Below are 20,942 nucleotides of genomic sequence, written 5' to 3' on the forward strand. Positions count from 1 at the left end.
ACATGCTAATAGTGAGTAGCTTAAGGTTTAAACATGACACAAACTAGTAAAAATGTGTTAGAATAATGCTAGTGGCATGCTAATTGTGTTAGCATGATGCTAGTAGCATGATAATCATGTTAGCATCATGTTAGCAAACATGCTAATCATGTTAGCATCTTGTTAAATACATGCTAACAACATGGTAATCATGCTAGCATCATGCTAGCATTATGCTAATGATGTTAGCATGTTGCTAGCATTATGCTAACATGATTAGCATCTTGTTAAAATCATGCTAGCAACATGGTAATCATGCTTTAGCATCATGCTAGCATTATGCTAATCATGTTAGCATGTTTGCTAGCATTATGCTAACATGATTAGCATCTTGTTTAAAACATGCTAACAGCATGCTAAGGGTGTTAGCATCATGCTAGCAACATGCTAATCATGTTAGCATGTTGTTAACATAATGCTAACATGATTAGCATCTTGTTAAAATAATGCTAGCAACATGGTAATCATGCTAGCATCATGCTAGTATTATGCTAATCATATTAGCATTTTGCTAGCATTATGCTAACATGACTAGCATTTTGTTTAAAACATGCTAGTAGCATGCTTAGGGTGTTAGCATCATGCTAGCAACATGCAAATCATGTTAGCATTTTGCTAAAAACATCCTAGCAGGACGGTAATTATGTTAGCATCATGCTAATCAAGAGTGCCGAGTTTTGCCACTGCAAGCACCATTCACATTTTCTTCAGGAAATGTACATTCTAGTATTGTAATTACTATTCACCTGAACAAAACTTTGGCGCGTAACTCGTCCTGCACCGTTTGTCATAGACCCACAAATGAGGTGTCAAATCGACCGGCTTATTGAGGAGAGGTGTGCTATGACTTTTCTAAGCGATTGGGTGTACGATGTTCGCACAGCGTACGAAAAAACGGCTGAAAAAACTCCCATAGACTTAACATGGGGGCCAAATCTGTGAGATCATATCTTTGATTTAGATGGTCATAGAGACTTGGGGCTGGGCTCTTTTGGCTCGGCCTATCAAGCCGCCAATAAGCAGTGACTTTATGGCCACGCCCTAGCAACCAATTACAGCACCCTAGCAACCGGGTTCTGAATTTTGCCACTGCAAGCACCATTCACATTTTCTTCAGGAAATGTACATTCTAGTATTGTAATTACTATTCACCTGAACAAAACTTTGGCGCGTAACTCGTCCTGCACCGTTTGTCATAGACCCACAAATGAGGTGTCAAATCGACCGGCTTATTGAGGAGAGGTGTGCTATGACTTTTCTAAGCGATTGGGTGTACGATGTTCGCACAGCGTACAAAAAAACGGCTAAAAAAACTCCCATAGACTTAACATGGGGGCCAAATCTGTGAGATCATATCTTTGGATCAGAAGGTCATAGAGACTTGGGGCTGGGCTCTTTAGATTCGGCCAGCCAATATGTAGTGACACAGCAACTTCATAGCCACGCCCTAGCAACCAATTACAGCACCCTAGCAACCGGGGCCGAATTTTGCCACTGCAAGCACCATTCACATTTTCTTCAGGAAATGTACATTCTAGTATTGTAATTACTATTCACCTGAACAAAACTTTGACGCGTAACTTGTCCCGCATCGTTTGTCGTAGACCCACGAATGAGGTGTCAAATCGACCGGCTTATTGAGGAGAGGTGTGCTATGACTTTTCTAAGCGATCGGGTGTACGATGTTCGCACAGCGTACAAAAAAACGGCTAAAAAAACTCCCATAGACTTAACATGGGGGCCAAATCTGTGAGATCATATCTTTGGATCAGAAGGTCATAGAGACTTGGGGCTGGGCTCTTTAGATTCGGCCAGCCAATATGTAGTGACACAGCAACTTCATAGCCACGCCCTAGCAACCAATTACAGCACCCTAGCAACCGGGGCCGAATTTTGCCACTGCAAGCACCATTCACATTTTCTTCAGGAAATGTACATTCTAGTATTGTAATTACTATTCACCTGAACAAAACTTTGGCGCGTAACTCGTCCCGCACCGTTTGTCGTAGACCCACAAATGAGGTGTCAAATCGACCGGCTTATTGAGGAGAGGTGTGCTATGACTTTTCTAAGCGATCGGGTGTACGATGTTCACACAGCGTACGAAACATCGGCTGAAAAAAGTCCCATAGACTTAACATGGGGGCCAAATCTGTGAGATCATATCTTTGGTTCAGAAGGTCATAGAGACTTGGGGCTGGGCTCTTTTGACTCAGCCTATCAAGCCGCCAATAAGTAGTGACTTCATGGCCACGCCCTAGCAACCAATTACAGCACCCTAGCAACCGAGTGGCGAATTTTGCCACTGCAAGCACCATTCACATTTTCTTCAGGAAATGTACATTCTAGTATTGTAATTACTATTCACCTAGACAAAACTTCGGCGCGTAACTCGTCCCGCACCGTTTGTCGTAGACCCACAAATGAGGTGTCAAATCGACCGGCTTATTGAGGAGAGGTGTGCTATGACTTTTCTAAGCGATCGGGTGTACGATGTTCACACAGCGGACGATAAATCGGCTGAAAAAAGTCCCATAGATTTAACATTGGGACAAAATCTGTGAGATCATATCTTTGGTTTAGAAGGTCATAGAGACTTGGGGCTGGGCTCTTTTGACTCGGCCTATCAAGCCGCCAATAAGTAGTGACTTCATGGCCACACCCTAGCAACCAATTACAGCACCCTAGCAACCGGGTGCCGACTTTTGCCACTGCAAGCACCATTCACATTTTCTTCAGGAAATGTACATTCTAGTTAATGGTGCTTGCCAAAGGCAAAGCTCCATTCTTATTCTTCTGCATACTTATTATTCTTCTTCTTCTTCTTCTGGACACAATTTCTGCGCGCTACTCCTCCCGCAGTTTTTGTCATAGACCCATGAATGAGGTGTCAAATCGACCGGCTCATTGAGGACAGGTGTGCTATGACTTTTATAAGCGATCGGGTGTACGATGTTCGTCCGGCGGGCGAAAAAGTAGCGAAAAAAATCCCATAGACTTTGCATTGCGACAAATTTTGACGAGTTATTGCTCCGAGTGAGAATTTCGTAGAAACATGTGGGTTACCACGTTTGAAGAGGCTAGCAAGCTCTGTCAGGCCATACCTCAAAACTGGGTGTAAGTTGTACCCCTGGGGCGCAAGAGCTGCCCAAAGTTGCCCCATAGACATACTATGGTGAAGCCGTGCCCATGAACCAGGAAGTACTGTGTTTTTCCTACTATGGGAAATTACATAGGGATTTTGTATTGAACATAACTCTGGATCACAATGTCATAGAGACAAGGGGGTGGGCCCATTTTACTCAGGCAACCAATCAGTCTCTCAGGATCATTGTGAAGCTATCAAGCCACGCCCTAGCAACCATATAGAGCACCATAGCAACAAGTTCCATTGACTTCCATTGAAAAAGATCAAATGAATATCTTTGGATAGAAGTGTCGTACAAACAAGAGGGTGGGCTCATTTGACTGGAGGCAGCAAACCGCCAATCACAAATCACCTTAAAGACATCATAGCCACGCCTTAGCAACCATTTAAAGCACCCTAGCAACCCAAAGCATAGGCAGATATCTTCAAATCTGAATATCATAGAGGCATGGGGGTTGGTTTATATCATTCATACTGGCAAGCAGCCTTTGGTTTATCATTACTAGCAGCTGCCAAGCCACTCCCTAGCAACCAAACAGAGTACCCTAGCAACCGTTTTGCAAGATCTATATCTCTGCATCAGAACATCATAAAGACATGGGGGTTGGTTTATATTGTCAAGCAGCCTTTGGAGTATCATCATTGGTAGCTGCCAAGCCACTCCTTAGCAACCAAACAGAGTACCCTAGCAACCGTTTAGCAAGATCTATATCTCTGCATCAGAGCATCATAGAGACATGGCGGTTGGCTCTTTTGACTCATGCTAGCAAACTGAACTTCCAACATGCTACACATGCTAGCAGTGAATAGCTACATGCTAATAGTGATTAGCTTAGGGTTTAAACATGACACAAACTAGTAAAAATGTGTTACATCATGCTGGTAACATGCTAATTGTGTTAGCATCATGCTAGTAGCATGCTAATCATGTTAGCATCATGCTAGCAAACATGCTAATTATGTTAGCATCTTGTTAAAAACATGCTAGCAACATGGTAATCATGCTAGCATCATGCTAGCATTATGCTAATCATGTTAGCATGTTGCTAGCATTATGCTAACATGATTAGCATCTTTCTAAAAACATGCTAGCAGCATGCTAAGGGTGTTAGCATTATGCTAGCAACAAATGCTAATCATGTTAGCATGTTGCTAGCATAATGCTAACATGATTAGCATCTTTCTAAAAACATGCTAGCAGCATGCTAAGGGTGTTAGCATAATGCTAGCAACATGCTAATCATGTTAGCATCTTGATAAAAACATCCTAGCAGGACGGTAATTATGTTAGCATCATGCTAATCAAGAGTGCCGAGTTTTGCCACTGCAAGCACCATTCACATTTTCTTCAGGAAATGTACATTCTAGTATTGTAATTACTATTCACCTGAACAAAACTTTGGCGCGTAACTCGTCCCGCACCGTTTGTAGTAGACCCACGAATGAGGTGTCAAATCGACCGGCTTATTGAGGAGAGGTGTGCTATGACTTTTCTAAGCGATCGGGTGTACGATGTTCGCACAGCGTACAAAAAACGGCTGAAAAAACTCCCATAGACTTAACATGGGGTCCAAATCTGTGAGATCATATCTTTGGATCAGAAGTTCGTAGAGACTTGGGGCTGGGCTCTTTTGATTCGGCCAGCCAATAAGTAGTGACACAGCAACTTCATAGCCACGCCCTAGCAACCAATTACAGCACCCTAGCAACCGAGTCCGGTGGTTTGCCACTGCAAGCACCATTCACATTTTCTTCAGGAAATGTACATTCTAGTTAATGGTGCTTGCCAAAGGCAAAGCTCCATTCTTATTCTTCTGCATACTTATTATTCTTCTTCTTCTTCTTCTGGACACAATTTCTGCGCGCTACTCCTCCCGCAGTTTTTGTCATAGACCCATGAATGAGGTGTCAAATCGACCGGCTCATTGAGGACAGGTGTGCTATGACTTTTATAAGCGATCGGGTGTACGATGTTCGTCCGGCGGGCGAAAAAGTAGCGAAAAAAATCCCATAGACTTTGCATTGGGACAAACTTTGATGAGTAATAGCTCCTAACGAGAATTTCATAGAAACATGTGGGTTACCACGTTTGAAGAGCCTGATAGGCTCTCTCAGACCATACCTCAAAATGGGGTGTACGTTGTACCCCTGGGGCGCAAGAGCTGCCCAAAGTTGCCCCATAGACATACTATGGTGAAGCCGTGCCCATGAACCAGGAAGTACTGTGTTTTTCCTACTATGGGAAATTACATAGGGATTTTGTATTGAACATAACTCTGGATCACAATGTCTTAAAGACAAGGGGGTGGGCTCATTTTACTCAGGCAACCAATCAGTGTCTCAGGTTCATTGTGAAGCTATCAAGCCACGCCCTAGCAACCATATAGAGCACCATAGCAACAAGTTCCATAGACTTCCATTGAAAAAGATCAAATGAATATCTTTGGATAGGAGTGTCATAGAAACATGAGGGTGGGCTCATTTGACTCGGGGCAGCAAACGGCCAATCACGAATCACCTTAAACACTTCATAGCCACGTCCTAGCAACCATTTAGAGCACCCTAGCAACCCAAAGCAAAGAGGGATATCTTCAAATCTGAATATCATAGAGGCATGGGGGTTGGTTTATATCATTCATACTGGCAAGCAGCCTTTGGTTTATCATTACTGGCAGCTGCCAAGCCACTGCCTAGCAACCAAACAGAATACCCTAGCAACCGTTTTGCAAGATCTATATCTCTGCATCAGAGCATCATAGAGACATGGCGGTTGGCTCTGTTGACTCATGCTAGCAAACTGGACTTCCAACATGCTACACATGCTTTCAGTGAATAGCTACATGCTAATAGTGATTAGCTTAGGGTTTAAACATGACACAAACTAGTAAAAATGTGTTAGCAGAATGCTGGTAACATGCTAATTGTGTTAGCATCATGCTAGTAGCATGCTAATCATGTTAGCATTATGCTAGCAAACATGCTAATTATGTTAGCATCTTGTTAAAAACATGCTAACAACATGGTAATCATGCTAGCATCATGCTAGCATTATGCTAATCATGTTAGCATGTTGCTAGCATTATGCTAACAAGATTAGCATCTTTCTAAAAACATGCTAGCAGCATGTTAAGGGTGTTAGCATTATGCTAACATGATTAGCATCTTTCTAAAAACATGTTAGCAGCATGCTAAGGGTGTTAGCATTATGCTAGCAACATGCTAATCATGTTAGCATCTTGCTAAAAACATCCTAGCTGGACGGTAATTATGTTAGCATAATGCTAATCAAGAGTGCCGAGTTTTGCCACTGCAAGCACCATTCACATTTTCTTCAGGAAATGTACATTCTAGTTAATGGTGCTTGCCAAAGGCAAAGCTCCATTCTTATTCTTCTGCATACTTATTATTCTTCTTCTTCTTCTTCTGGACACAATTTCTGCGCGCTACTCCTCCCGCAGTTTTTGTCATAGACCCATGAATGAGGTGTCAAATCGACCGGCTCATTGAGGACAGGTGTGCTATGACTTTTATAAGCGATCGGGTGTACGATGTTCGTCCGGCGGGCGAAAAAGTAGCGAAAAAAATCCCATAGACTTTGCATTGGGACAAACTTTGATGAGTAATAGCTCCTAACGAGAGTTTCATAGAAACATGTGGGTTACCACGTTTGAAGAGCCTGATAGGCTCTCTCAGACCATACCTCAAAATGGGGTGTAAGTTGTACCCCTGGGGCGCAAGAGCTGCCCAAAGTTGCCCCATAGACATACTATGGTGAAGCCGTGCCCATGAACCAGGAAGTACTGTGTTTTTCCTACTATGGGAAATTACATAGGGATTTTGAATTGAACATAACTCTGAATCACAATGTCATAGAGACAAGGGGGTGGGCTCATTTTACTCAGGCAACCAATCAGTCTCTCAGGATCATTGTAAAGCTATCAAGCCACGCCCTAGCAACCATATAGAGAACCATAGCAACAAGTTCCATAGACTTCCATTGAAAAAGATCAAAGGAATATCTTTGGATAGGAGTGTCATAGAAACATGAGGGTGGGCTCATTTGACTCGAGGCAGCAAACCGCCAATCACAAATCACCTTAAAGACATCATAGCCACGCCTTAGCAACCATATAGAGCACCCTAGCAACCCAAAGCATAGGCAGATATCTTCAAATCTGAATATCATAGAGGCATGGGGGTTGGTTTATATCATTCATACTGGCAAGCAGCCTTTGGTGTATCATCATTGGTAGCTGCCAAGCCACTCCTTAGCAACCAAACAGAGTACCCTAGCAACCATTTTGCAAGATCTATATCTCTGCGTCAGAACATCGTACAGACATGGGGGTTGGTTTATATTGTCAAGCAGCCTTTGGAGTATCATCATTGGCAGCTGCCAAGCCACTCCCTAGCAACCAAACAGAGTACCCTAGCAACCGTTTTGAAACACCTATATTTCTGCATCAGAACATTATAGAGACATGGCGGTTGGCTCTTTTGACTCATGCTAGCAAACTGGACTTCCACCATGCTACACATGCTAGCAGTGAATAGCTACATGCTAATAGTGAGTAGCTTAAGGTTTAAACATGACACAAACTAGTAAAAATGTGTTAGAATAATGCTAGTGGCATGCTAATTGTGTTAGCATGATGCTAGTAGCATGATAATCATGTTAGCATCATGTTAGCAAACATGCTAATCATGTTAGCATCTTGTTAAATACATGCTAACAACATGGTAATCATGCTAGCATCATGCTAGCATTATGCTAATGATGTTAGCATGTTGCTAGCATTATGCTAACATGATTAGCATCTTGTTAAAATCATGCTAGCAACATGGTAATCATGCTAGCATCATGCTAAGATTATGCTAATCATGTTAGCATGTTTTGCTAGCATTATGCTAACATGATTAGCATCTTGTTTAAAACATGCTAACAGCATGCTAAGGGTGTTAGCATCATGCTAGCAACATGCTAATCATGTTAGCATGTTGTTAACATAATGCTAACATGATTAGCATCTTGTTAAAATAATGCTAGCAACATGGTAATCATGCTAGCATCATGCTAGTATTATGCTAATCATATTAGCATTTTGCTAGCATTATGCTAACATGACTAGCATTTTGTTTAAAACATGCTAGTAGCATGCTTAGGGTGTTAGCATCATGCTAGCAACATGCAAATCATGTTAGCATTTTGCTAAAAACATCCTAGCAGGACGGTAATTATGTTAGCATCATGCTAATCAAGAGTGCCGAGTTTTGCCACTGCAAGCACCATTCACATTTTCTTCAGGAAATGTACATTCTAGTATTGTAATTACTATTCACCTGAACAAAACTTTGGCGCGTAACTCGTCCTGCACCGTTTGTCATAGACCCACAAATGAGGTGTCAAATCGACCGGCTTATTGAGGAGAGGTGTGCTATGACTTTTCTAAGCGATTGGGTGTACGATGTTCGCACAGCGTACGAAAAACGGCTGAAAAAACTCCCATAGACTTAACATGGGGGCCAAATCTGTGAGATCATATCTTTGATTTAGATGGTCATAGAGACTTGGGGCTGGGCTCTTTTGGCTCGGCCTATCAAGCCGCCAATAAGCAGTGACTTTATGGCCACGCCCTAGCAACCAATTACAGCACCCTAGCAACCGGGTTCTGAATTTTGCCACTGCAAGCACCATTCACATTTTCTTCAGGAAATGTACATTCTAGTATTGTAATTACTATTCACCTGAACAAAACTTTGGCGCGTAACTCGTCCTGCACCGTTTGTCATAGACCCACAAATGAGGTGTCAAATCGACCGGCTTATTGAGGAGAGGTGTGCTATGACTTTTCTAAGCGATTGGGTGTACGATGTTCGCACAGCGTACAAAAAAACGGCTAAAAAAACTCCCATAGACTTAACATGGGGGCCAAATCTGTGAGATCATATCTTTGGATCAGAAGGTCATAGAGACTTGGGGCTGGGCTCTTTAGATTCGGCCAGCCAATATGTAGTGACACAGCAACTTCATAGCCACGCCCTAGCAACCAATTACAGCACCCTAGCAACCGGGGCCGAATTTTGCCACTGCAAGCACCATTCACATTTTCTTCAGGAAATGTACATTCTAGTATTGTAATTACTATTCACCTGAACAAAACTTTGACGCGTAACTTGTCCCGCATCGTTTGTCGTAGACCCACGAATGAGGTGTCAAATCGACCGGCTTATTGAGGAGAGGTGTGCTATGACTTTTCTAAGCGATCGGGTGTACGATGTTCGCACAGCGTACAAAAAAACGGCTAAAAAAACTCCCATAGACTTAACATGGGGGCCAAATCTGTGAGATCATATCTTTGGATCAGAAGGTCATAGAGACTTGGGGCTGGGCTCTTTAGATTCGGCCAGCCAATATGTAGTGACACAGCAACTTCATAGCCACGCCCTAGCAACCAATTACAGCACCCTAGCAACCGGGGCCGAATTTTGCCACTGCAAGCACCATTCACATTTTCTTCAGGAAATGTACATTCTAGTATTGTAATTACTATTCACCTGAACAAAACTTTGGCGCGTAACTCGTCCCGCACCGTTTGTCGTAGACCCACAAATGAGGTGTCAAATCGACCGGCTTATTGAGGAGAGGTGTGCTATGACTTTTCTAAGCGATCGGGTGTACGATGTTCACACAGCGTACGAAACATCGGCTGAAAAAAGTCCCATAGACTTAACATGGGGGCCAAATCTGTGAGATCATATCTTTGGTTCAGAAGGTCATAGAGACTTGGGGCTGGGCTCTTTTGACTCAGCCTATCAAGCCGCCAATAAGTAGTGACTTCATGGCCACGCCCTAGCAACCAATTACAGCACCCTAGCAACCGAGTGGCGAATTTTGCCACTGCAAGCACCATTCACATTTTCTTCAGGAAATGTACATTCTAGTATTGTAATTACTATTCACCTAGACAAAACTTCGGCGCGTAACTCGTCCCGCACCGTTTGTCGTAGACCCACAAATGAGGTGTCAAATCGACCGGCTTATTGAGGAGAGGTGTGCTATGACTTTTCTAAGCGATCGGGTGTACGATGTTCACACAGCGGACGATAAATCGGCTGAAAAAAGTCCCATAGATTTAACATTGGGACAAAATCTGTGAGATCATATCTTTGGTTTAGAAGGTCATAGAGACTTGGGGCTGGGCTCTTTTGACTCGGCCTATCAAGCCGCCAATAAGTAGTGACTTCATGGCCACACCCTAGCAACCAATTACAGCACCCTAGCAACCGGGTGCCGACTTTTGCCACTGCAAGCACCATTCACATTTTCTTCAGGAAATGTACATTCTAGTTAATGGTGCTTGCCAAAGGCAAAGCTCCATTCTTATTCTTCTGCATACTTATTATTCTTCTTCTTCTTCTTCTGGACACAATTTCTGCGCGCTACTCCTCCCGCAGTTTTTGTCATAGACCCATGAATGAGGTGTCAAATCGACCGGCTCATTGAGGACAGGTGTGCTATGACTTTTATAAGCGATCGGGTGTACGATGTTCGTCCGGCGGGCGAAAAAGTAGCGAAAAAAATCCCATAGACTTTGCATTGCGACAAATTTTGACGAGTTATTGCTCCGAGTGAGAATTTCGTAGAAACATGTGGGTTACCACGTTTGAAGAGGCTAGCAAGCTCTGTCAGGCCATACCTCAAAACTGGGTGTAAGTTGTACCCCTGGGGCGCAAGAGCTGCCCAAAGTTGCCCCATAGACATACTATGGTGAAGCCGTGCCCATGAACCAGGAAGTACTGTGTTTTTCCTACTATGGGAAATTACATAGGGATTTTGTATTGAACATAACTCTGGATCACAATGTCATAGAGACAAGGGGTGGGCCCATTTTACTCAGGCAACCAATCAGTCTCTCAGGATCATTGTGAAGCTATCAAGCCACGCCCTAGCAACCATATAGAGCACCATAGCAACAAGTTCCATTGACTTCCATTGAAAAAGATCAAATGAATATCTTTGGATAGAAGTGTCGTACAAACAAGAGGGTGGGCTCATTTGACTGGAGGCAGCAAACCGCCAATCACAAATCACCTTAAAGACATCATAGCCACGCCTTAGCAACCATTTAAAGCACCCTAGCAACCCAAAGCATAGGCAGATATCTTCAAATCTGAATATCATAGAGGCATGGGGGTTGGTTTATATCATTCATACTGGCAAGCAGCCTTTGGTTTATCATTACTAGCAGCTGCCAAGCCACTCCCTAGCAACCAAACAGAGTACCCTAGCAACCGTTTTGCAAGATCTATATCTCTGCATCAGAACATCATAAAGACATGGGGGTTGGTTTATATTGTCAAGCAGCCTTTGGAGTATCATCATTGGTAGCTGCCAAGCCACTCCTTAGCAACCAAACAGAGTACCCTAGCAACCGTTTAGCAAGATCTATATCTCTGCATCAGAGCATCATAGAGACATGGCGGTTGGCTCTTTTGACTCATGCTAGCAAACTGAACTTCCAACATGCTACACATGCTAGCAGTGAATAGCTACATGCTAATAGTGATTAGCTTAGGGTTTAAACATGACACAAACTAGTAAAAATGTGTTACATCATGCTGGTAACATGCTAATTGTGTTAGCATCATGCTAGTAGCATGCTAATCATGTTAGCATCATGCTAGCAAACATGCTAATTATGTTAGCATCTTGTTAAAAACATGCTAGCAACATGGTAATCATGCTAGCATCATGCTAGCATTATGCTAATCATGTTAGCATGTTGCTAGCATTATGCTAACATGATTAGCATCTTTCTAAAAACATGCTAGCAGCATGCTAAGGGTGTTAGCATTATGCTGGAAGAACAAATGCTAATCATGTTAGCATGTTGCTAGCATAATGCTAACATGATTAGCATCTTTCTAAAAACATGCTAGCAGCATGCTAAGGGTGTTAGCATAATGCTAGCAACATGCTAATCATGTTAGCATCTTGATAAAAACATCCTAGCAGGACGGTAATTATGTTAGCATCATGCTAATCAAGAGTGCCGAGTTTTGCCACTGCAAGCACCATTCACATTTTCTTCAGGAAATGTACATTCTAGTATTGTAATTACTATTCACCTGAACAAAACTTTGGCGCGTAACTCGTCCCGCACCGTTTGTAGTAGACCCACGAATGAGGTGTCAAATCGACCGGCTTATTGAGGAGAGGTGTGCTATGACTTTTCTAAGCGATCGGGTGTACGATGTTCGCACAGCGTACAAAAAAAAACGGCTGAAAAAACTCCCATAGACTTAACATGGGGTCCAAATCTGTGAGATCATATCTTTGGATCAGAAGTTCGTAGAGACTTGGGGCTGGGCTCTTTTGATTCGGCCAGCCAATAAGTAGTGACACAGCAACTTCATAGCCACGCCCTAGCAACCAATTACAGCACCCTAGCAACCGAGTCCGGTGGTTTGCCACTGCAAGCACCATTCACATTTTCTTCAGGAAATGTACATTCTAGTATTGTAATTACTATTCACCTGAACAAAACTTTGGCGCGTAACTCGTCCCGCACCGTTTGTCGTAGACCCACGAATGAGGTGTCAAATCGACCGGCTTATTGAGGAGAGGTGTGCTATGACTTTTCTAAGCAATCGGGTGTACGATGTTCGCACAGCGGACGAAAAAACGGCTGAAAAAACTCCCATAGACTTAACATGGGGGCCAAATCTGTGAGATCATATCTTTGGATTAGAAGGTCATAGAGACTTGGGGCTGGGCTCTTTTGATTCGGCCTATCAAGCCGCCAATAAGTAGTGACTTCATGGCCACGCCCTAGCAACCAATTACAGCACCCTAGCAACCGAGTGGTGAATTTTGCCACTGCAAGCACCATTCACATTTTCTTCAGGAAATGTACATTCTAGTATTGTAATTACTATTCACCTGAACAAAATTTTGGCACGTAACTCGTCCCGCACCGTTTGTCGTAGACCCACAAATGAGGTGTCAAATCGACCGGCTTATTGAGGAGAGGTGTGCTATGACTTTTCTAAGCGATCGGGTGTACGATGTTCGCACAGCGTACGAAAAAACGGCTGAAAAAACTCCCATAGACTTAACATGGGGGCCAAATCTGTGAGATCATATCTTTGGTTTAGAAGGTCATAGAGACTTGGGGCTGGGCTCTTTTGACTCGGCCTATCAAGCCGCCAATAGGTAGTTCATAGCCACGCCCTAGCAACCAATTACAGCACCCTAGCAACCGGGGCCGAATTTTGCCACTGCAAGCACCATTCACATTTTCTTCAGGAAATGTACATTCTAGTATTGTAAATACTATTCACCTGAACAAAACTTTGGCGTGTAACTCGTCCTGCACCGTTTGTCGTAGACCCACAAATGAGGTGTCAAATCGACCGGCTTATTGAGGAGAGATGTGCTATGACTTTTCTAAGCGATCGGGTGTACGATGTTCGCACAGCGTACGAAAAAATGGCTACAAAAACTCCCATAGACTTAACATGGGGGCCAAATCTGTGAGATCATATCTTTGGATCAGAAGGTCATAGAGACTTGGGGCTGGGCTCTTTTGATTCGGCCAGCCAATATGTAGTGAGACAGCAACTTCATAGCCACGCCCTAGCAACCAATTACTGCACCCTAGCAACCGAGTGGTGATTTTACCACTGCAAGCACCATTCACATTTTCTTCAGGAAATGTACATTCTAGTATTGTAATTACTATTCACCTGAACAAAACTTTGGCGCGTAACTCGTCCCACACCGTTTGTCGTAGACCCACGAATGAGGTGTCAAATCGACCGGCTTATTGAGGAGAGGTGTGCTATGACTTTTCTAAGCGATCGGGTGTACGATGTTCGCACAGCGGACGAAAAAACGGCTGAAAAAACTCCCATAGACAACATGGGGGCCAAATCTGTGAGATCATATCTTTGGTTTAGAAGGTCGTAGAGACTTGGGGCTGGGCTCTTTTGATTCGGCCAGCCAATAAGTAGTGACACAGCAACTTCATAGCCACGCCCTAGCAACCAATTACAGCACCCTAGCAACCGAGTCAGGTGTTTTGCCACTGCAAGCACCATTCACATTTTCTTCAGGAAATGTACATTCTAGTATTGTAATTACTATTCACCTGAACAAAACTTTGGCGCGTAACTCGTCCCGCAACGTTTGTCCTAGACCCACAAATGAGGTGTCAAATCGACCGGCTTATTGAGGAGAGGTGTGCTATGACTTTTCTAAGCGATCGGGTGTACTCTTTTGATTCGGCCAGCCAATAAGTAGTGGCACAGCAACTTCATAGCCACGCCCTAGCAACCAATTACAGCACCCTAGCAACCGGTGCCGAATTTTGCCACTGCAAGCACCATTCACATTTTCTTCAGGAAATGTACATTCTAGTATTGTAATTACTATTCACCTGAACAAAACTTTGGCGCGTAACTCGTCTCGCACCGTTTGTCGTAGACCCACGAATGAGGTGTCAAATCGACCGGCTTATTGAGGAGAGGTGTGCTATGACTTTTCTAAGCGATCGGGTGTACGATGATCGCACAGCGTACGAAAAAACGGCTGAAAAATCTCCCATAGACTTAACATGGGGGCCAAATCTGTGAGATCATATCTTTGGTTTAGAAGGTCATAGAGACTTGGGGCTGGGCTCTTTTGATTCAGCCAGCCAATAAGTAGTGACACAGCAACTTCATAGCCACGCCCTAGCAACCAATTACAGCACCCTAGCAACCGGTGCCGAATTTTGCCACTGCAAGCACCATTCACATTTTCTTCAGGAAATGTACATTCTAGTATTGTAATTACTATTCACCTGAACAAAACTTTGGCGCGTAACTTGTCCCGCACCGTTTGTAGTAGACCCACGAATGAGGTGTCAAATCGACCGGCTTATTGAGGAGAGGTGTGCTATGACTTTTCTAAGCGATCGGGTGTACGATGTTCGCACAGCGTACAAAAAAAACGGCTGAAAAAACTCCCATAGACTTAACATGGGGTCCAAATCTGTGAGATCATATCTTTGGATCAGAAGTTCGTAGAGACTTGGGGCTGGGCTCTTTTGATTCGGCCAGCCAATAAGTAGTGACACAGCAACTTCATAGCCACGCCCTAGCAACCAATTACAGCACCCTAGCAACCGAGTCCGGTGGTTTGCCACTGCAAGCACCATTCACATTTTCTTCAGGAAATGTACATTCTAGTTCTTCTTCTTCTTCTTCTGGACACAATTTCTGCGCGCTACTCCTCCCGCAGTTTTTGTCATAGACCCATGAATGAGGTGTCAAATCGACCGGCTCATTGAGGACAGGTGTGCTATGACTTTTATAAGCGATCGGGTGTACGATGTTCGTCCGGCGGGCGAAAAAGTAGCGAAAAAAATCCCATAGACTTTGCATTGGGACAAACTTTGATGAGTAATAGCTCCTAACGAGAATTTCATAGAAACATGTGGGTTACCACGTTTGAAGAGCCTGATAGGCTCTCTCAGACCATACCTCAAAATGGGGTGTAAGTTGTACCCCTGGGGCACAAGAGCTGCCCAAAGTTGCCCCATAGACATACTATGGTGAAGCCGTGCCCATGAACCAGGAAGTACTGTGTTTTTCCTACTATGGGAAATTACATAGGGATTTTGTATTGAACATAACTCTGGATCACAATGTCATAGAGACAAGGGGTGGGCCCATTTTACTCAGGCAACCAATCAGTCTCTCAGGATCATTGTGAAGCTATCAAGCCACGCCCTAGCAACCATATAGAGCACCATAGCAACAAGTTCCATTGACTTCCATTGAAAAAGATCAAATGAATATCTTTGGATAGAAGTGTCGTACAAACAAGAGGGTGGGCTCATTTGACTGGAGGCAGCAAACCGCCAATCACAAATCACCTTAAAGACATCATAGCCACGCCTTAGCAACCATTTAAAGCACCCCAGCAACCCAAAGCATAGGCAGATATCTTCAAATCTGAATATCATAGAGGCATTGGGGTTGGTTTATATCATTTATACTGGCAAGCAGCCTTTGGTTTATCATTACTAGCAGCTGCCAAGCCACTCCCTAGCAACCAAACAGAGTACCCTAGCAACCGTTTTGCAAGATCTATATCTCTGCATCAGAACATCATAAAGACATGGGGGTTGGTTTATATTGTCAAGCAGCCTTTGGAGTATCATCATTGGTAGCTGCCAAGCCACTCCTTAGCAACCAAACAGAGTACCCTAGCAACCGTTTAGCAAGATCTATATCTCTGCATCAGAGCATCATAGAGACATGGCGGTTGGCTCTTTTGACTCATGCTAGCAAACTGAACTTCCAACATGCTACACATGCTAGCAGTGAATAGCTACATGCTAATAGTGATTAGCTTAGGGTTTAAACATGACACAAACTAGTAAAAATGTGTTACATCATGCTGGTAACATGCTAATTGTGTTAGCATCATGCTAGTAGCATGCTAATCATGTTAGCATCATGCTAGCAAACATGCTAATTATGTTAGCATCTTGTTAAAAACATGCTAGCAACATGGTAATCATGCTAGCATCATGCTAGCATTATGCTAATCATGTTAGCATGTTGCTAGCAACATGCTAATCATGTTAGCATCTTGATAAAAACATCCTAGCAGGACGGTAATTATGTTAGCATCATGCTAATCAAGAGTGCCGAGTTTTGCCACTGCAAGCACCATTCACATTTTCTTCAGGAAATGTACATTCTAGTATTGTAATTACTATTCACCTAGACAAAACTTTGGCGCATAACTCTACCCGCACCGTTTGTCGTAGACCCACAAATGAGGTGTCAAATCGACCGGCTTATTGAGGAGAGGTGTGCTATGACTTTTCTAAGTGATCGGGTGTACGATGTTCGCACAGCGTACGATAAAAACGGCTGAGAAACTCCCATAGACTTAACATTGGGTCAAAATCTGTGAGATTATATCTTTGGATCAGAAGGTCATAGAGACTTGGAGCTGGGCTCTTTTGATTCGGCCAGCCAATAAGTAGTGGCACAGCAACTTCATAGCCACGCCCTAGCAACCAATTACAGCACCCTAGCAACCGGTGCCGATTTTTGCCACTGCAAGCACCATTCACATTTTCTTCAGGAAATGTACATTCTAGTATTGTAATTACTATTCACCTGAACAAAACTTTGGCGCATAACTCGTCCCACACCATTTGTTGTAGACCCACAAATGAGGTGTCAAATCGACCGGCTTATTGAGGAGAGGTATGCTATGACTTTTCTAAGTGATCGGTTGTACGATGTTCGCACAGCGTACGAAAAAACGGCTGAAAAAACTCCCATAGACTTAACATGGGGGCCAAATCTGTGAGATCATATCTTTGGTTTAGAAGGTCATAGAGACTTGGGGCTGGGCTCTTTTGACTCGGCCTATCAAGCCACCAATAAGTAGTGACTTCATAGCCACGCCCTAGCAACCAATTACAGCACCCTAGCAACCGGTGCCGAATTTTGCCACTGCAAGCACCATTCACATTTTCTTTAGGAAATGTACATTCTAGTATTGTAATTACTATTCACCTGAACAAAACTTTGGTACGTAACTCGTCCCGCACCGTTTGTCGTAGACCCACGAATGAGGTGTCAAATCGACCGGCTTATTGAGGAGAGGTGTGCTATGACTTTTCTAAGCGATTGGGTGTACGATTTTCGCACAGCATACGATAAAACGGCTGAAAAACTCCCATAGACTTAACATGGGGGCCAAATCTGTGAGATCATATCTTTGGTTTAGAAGGTCATAGAGACTTGCGGCTGGGCTCTTTTGATTCAGCCTGCCAATAAGTATTGACACAGCATCTTCATAGCCACGCCCTAGCAACCAATTACAGCACCCTAGCAACCGGTGCCGAATTTTGCCACTGCAAGCACCATTCACATTTTCTTCAGGAAATGTACATTCTAGTATTGTAATTACTATTCACCTCAACAAAACTTTGGCGCGTAACTCGTCCCGCACCGTTTGTCCTAGACCCACAAATGAGGTGTCAAATCGACCGGCTTATTGAGGAGAGGTGTGCTATGACTTTTCTAAGCGATCGGGTGTACGATGTTCGCACAGCGTACGAAAAAAATGGCTGAAAAAACTCCCATAGACTTAACATTGGGTCAAAATCTGTGAGATCATATCTTTGGATCAGAAGGTCATAGAGACTTGGGGCAGGGCTCTTTTGATTCGGCCAGCCAATAAGTAGTGGCACAGCAACTTCATAGCCACGCCCTAGCAACCAATTACAGCACCCTAGCAACCGGTGCCGATTTTTGCCACTGCAAGCACCATTCACATTTTCTTCAGGAAATGTACATTCTAGTATTGTAATTACTATTCACCTGAACAAAACTTTGGCGCGTAACTTGTCCCGCACCGTTTGTCGTAGACCCACGAATGAGGTGTCAAATCGACCGGCTTATTGAGGAGAGGTGTGCTATGACTTTTCTAAGCGATCGGGTGTACGATGTTCGCACAGCCAACGAAAAAAACGACTGAAAAATCTCCCATAGACTTAACATTGGGTCATAATTTGGAGATCATATCTTTGGATCAGAAGGTCATAGCGACTTGGGGCTGGGCTCTTTTGATTCGGCCAGCCAATAAGTAGTGACACAGCAACTTCGTAGCCACGCCCTAGCAACAAATTACAGCACCCTAGCAACCGGTGCCGAATTTTGCCACTGCAAGCACCATTCACATTTTCTTCAGGAAATGTACATTCTAGTATTGTAATTACTATTCACCTGAACAAAACTTTGGCGCGTAACTTGTCCCGCACCGTTTGTCGTAGACCCACGAATGAGGTGTCAAATCGACCGGCTTATTGAGGAGAGGTGTGCTATGACTTTTCTAAGCGATCGGGTGTACGATGTTCGCACAGCCAACGAAAAAAACGACTGAAAAATCTCCCATAGACTTAACATTGGGTCATAATTTGGAGATCATATCTTTGGATCAGAAGGTCATAGCGACTTGGGGCTGGGCTCTTTTGATTCGGCCAGCCAATAAGTAGTGACACAGCAACTTCATAGCCACGCCCTAGCAACAAATTACAGCACCCTAGCAACCGGTGCCGAATTTTGCCACTGCAAGCACCATTCACATTTTCTTCAGGAAATGTACATTCTAGTATTGTAATTACTATTCACCTGAACAAAACTTTGGCGCGTAACTCGTCCCGCACCGTTTGTCCTAGACCCACAAATGAGGTGTCAAATCGACCGGCTTATTGAGGAGAGGTGTGCTATGACTTTTCTAAGCGATCGGGTGTACGATGTTCGCACAGCGTACGTAAAAAATGGCTGAAAAAACTCCCATAGACTTAACATGGGGTCCAAATCTGTGAGATCATATCTTTGGATCAGAAGTTCGTAGAGACTTGGGGCTGGGCTCTTTTGATTCGGCCAGCCAATAAGTAGTGACACAGCAACTTCATAGCCACGCCCTAGCAACCAATTACAGCACCCTAGCAACCGAGTCCGGTGTTTTGCCACTGCAAGCACCATTCACATTTTCTTCAGGAAATGTACATTCTAGTATTGTAATTACTATTCACCTGAACAAAACTTTGGCGCGTAACTCGTCCCGCACCGTTTGTCCTAGACCCACAAATGAGGTGTCAAATCGACCGGCTTATTGAGGAGAGGTGTGCTATGACTTTTCTAAGCGATCGGGTGTACGATGTTCGCACAGCGTACGTAAAAAATGGCTGAAAAAACTCCCATAGACTTAACATGGGGTCCAAATCTGTGAGATCATATCTTTGGATCAGAAGTTCGTAGAGACTTGGGGCTGGGCTCTTTTGATTCGGCCAGCCAATAAGTAGTGACACAGCAACTTCATAGCCACGCCCTAGCAACCAATTACAGCACCCTAGCAACCGAGTCCGGTGTTTTGCCACTGCAAGCACCATTCACATTTTCTTCAGGAAATGTACATTCTAGTATTGTAATTACTATTCACCTGAACAAAACTTTGTCGCGTAACTCGTACCGCATCGTTTGTCGTAGACCCACGAATGAGGTGTTAAATCGACCGGCTTATTGAGGAGAGGTGTGCTATGACTTTTCTAAGCAATCTGGTGTACGATGTTCGAACAGCGGGCGAAAAATCGGCTGAAAAAAGTCCCATAGACTTAACATGGGGACCAAATCGGTGAGATCATATTTTTGGATCAGAAGGTCGTAGAGACTTGGGGCTGGGCTCTTTTGACTCGGCCTATCAAGCAGCCAATAACTAGTCTCTTCATAGCCACGCCCTAGCAACCGATTACAGCACCCTAGCAACCGGGTTCCGAATTTTGCCACTGCAAGCACCATTCACATTTTCTTCAGGAAATGTACATTCTAGTATTGTAATTACTATTCACCTGAACAAAACTTTGGCGCGTAACTCGTCCCACACCGTTTGTCGTAGACCCACGAATGAGGTGTCAAATCGACCGGCTTATTGAGGAGAGGTGTGCTCTGACTTTTCTAAGCGATCGGGTGTACGATGTTCGCACAGCGGACGAAAAAACGGCTAAAAAAACTCCCATAGACTTAACATGGGGCCAAATCTGTGAGATCATATCTTTGGTTTAGAAGGTCATAGAGACTTGGGGCTGGGCTCTTTTGACTCGGCCTATCAAGCCGTCAATAAGTAGTGACTTCTTGGCCACGGTCTAGCAACCAATTACAGCACCCTAGCAACCGG

The sequence above is a fragment of the Chanodichthys erythropterus genome, chromosome 13 (genome assembly GCF_024489055.1).
Source record: "Chanodichthys erythropterus isolate Z2021 chromosome 13, ASM2448905v1, whole genome shotgun sequence".
NCBI lineage: Eukaryota > Metazoa > Chordata > Actinopteri > Cypriniformes > Xenocyprididae > Chanodichthys > Chanodichthys erythropterus.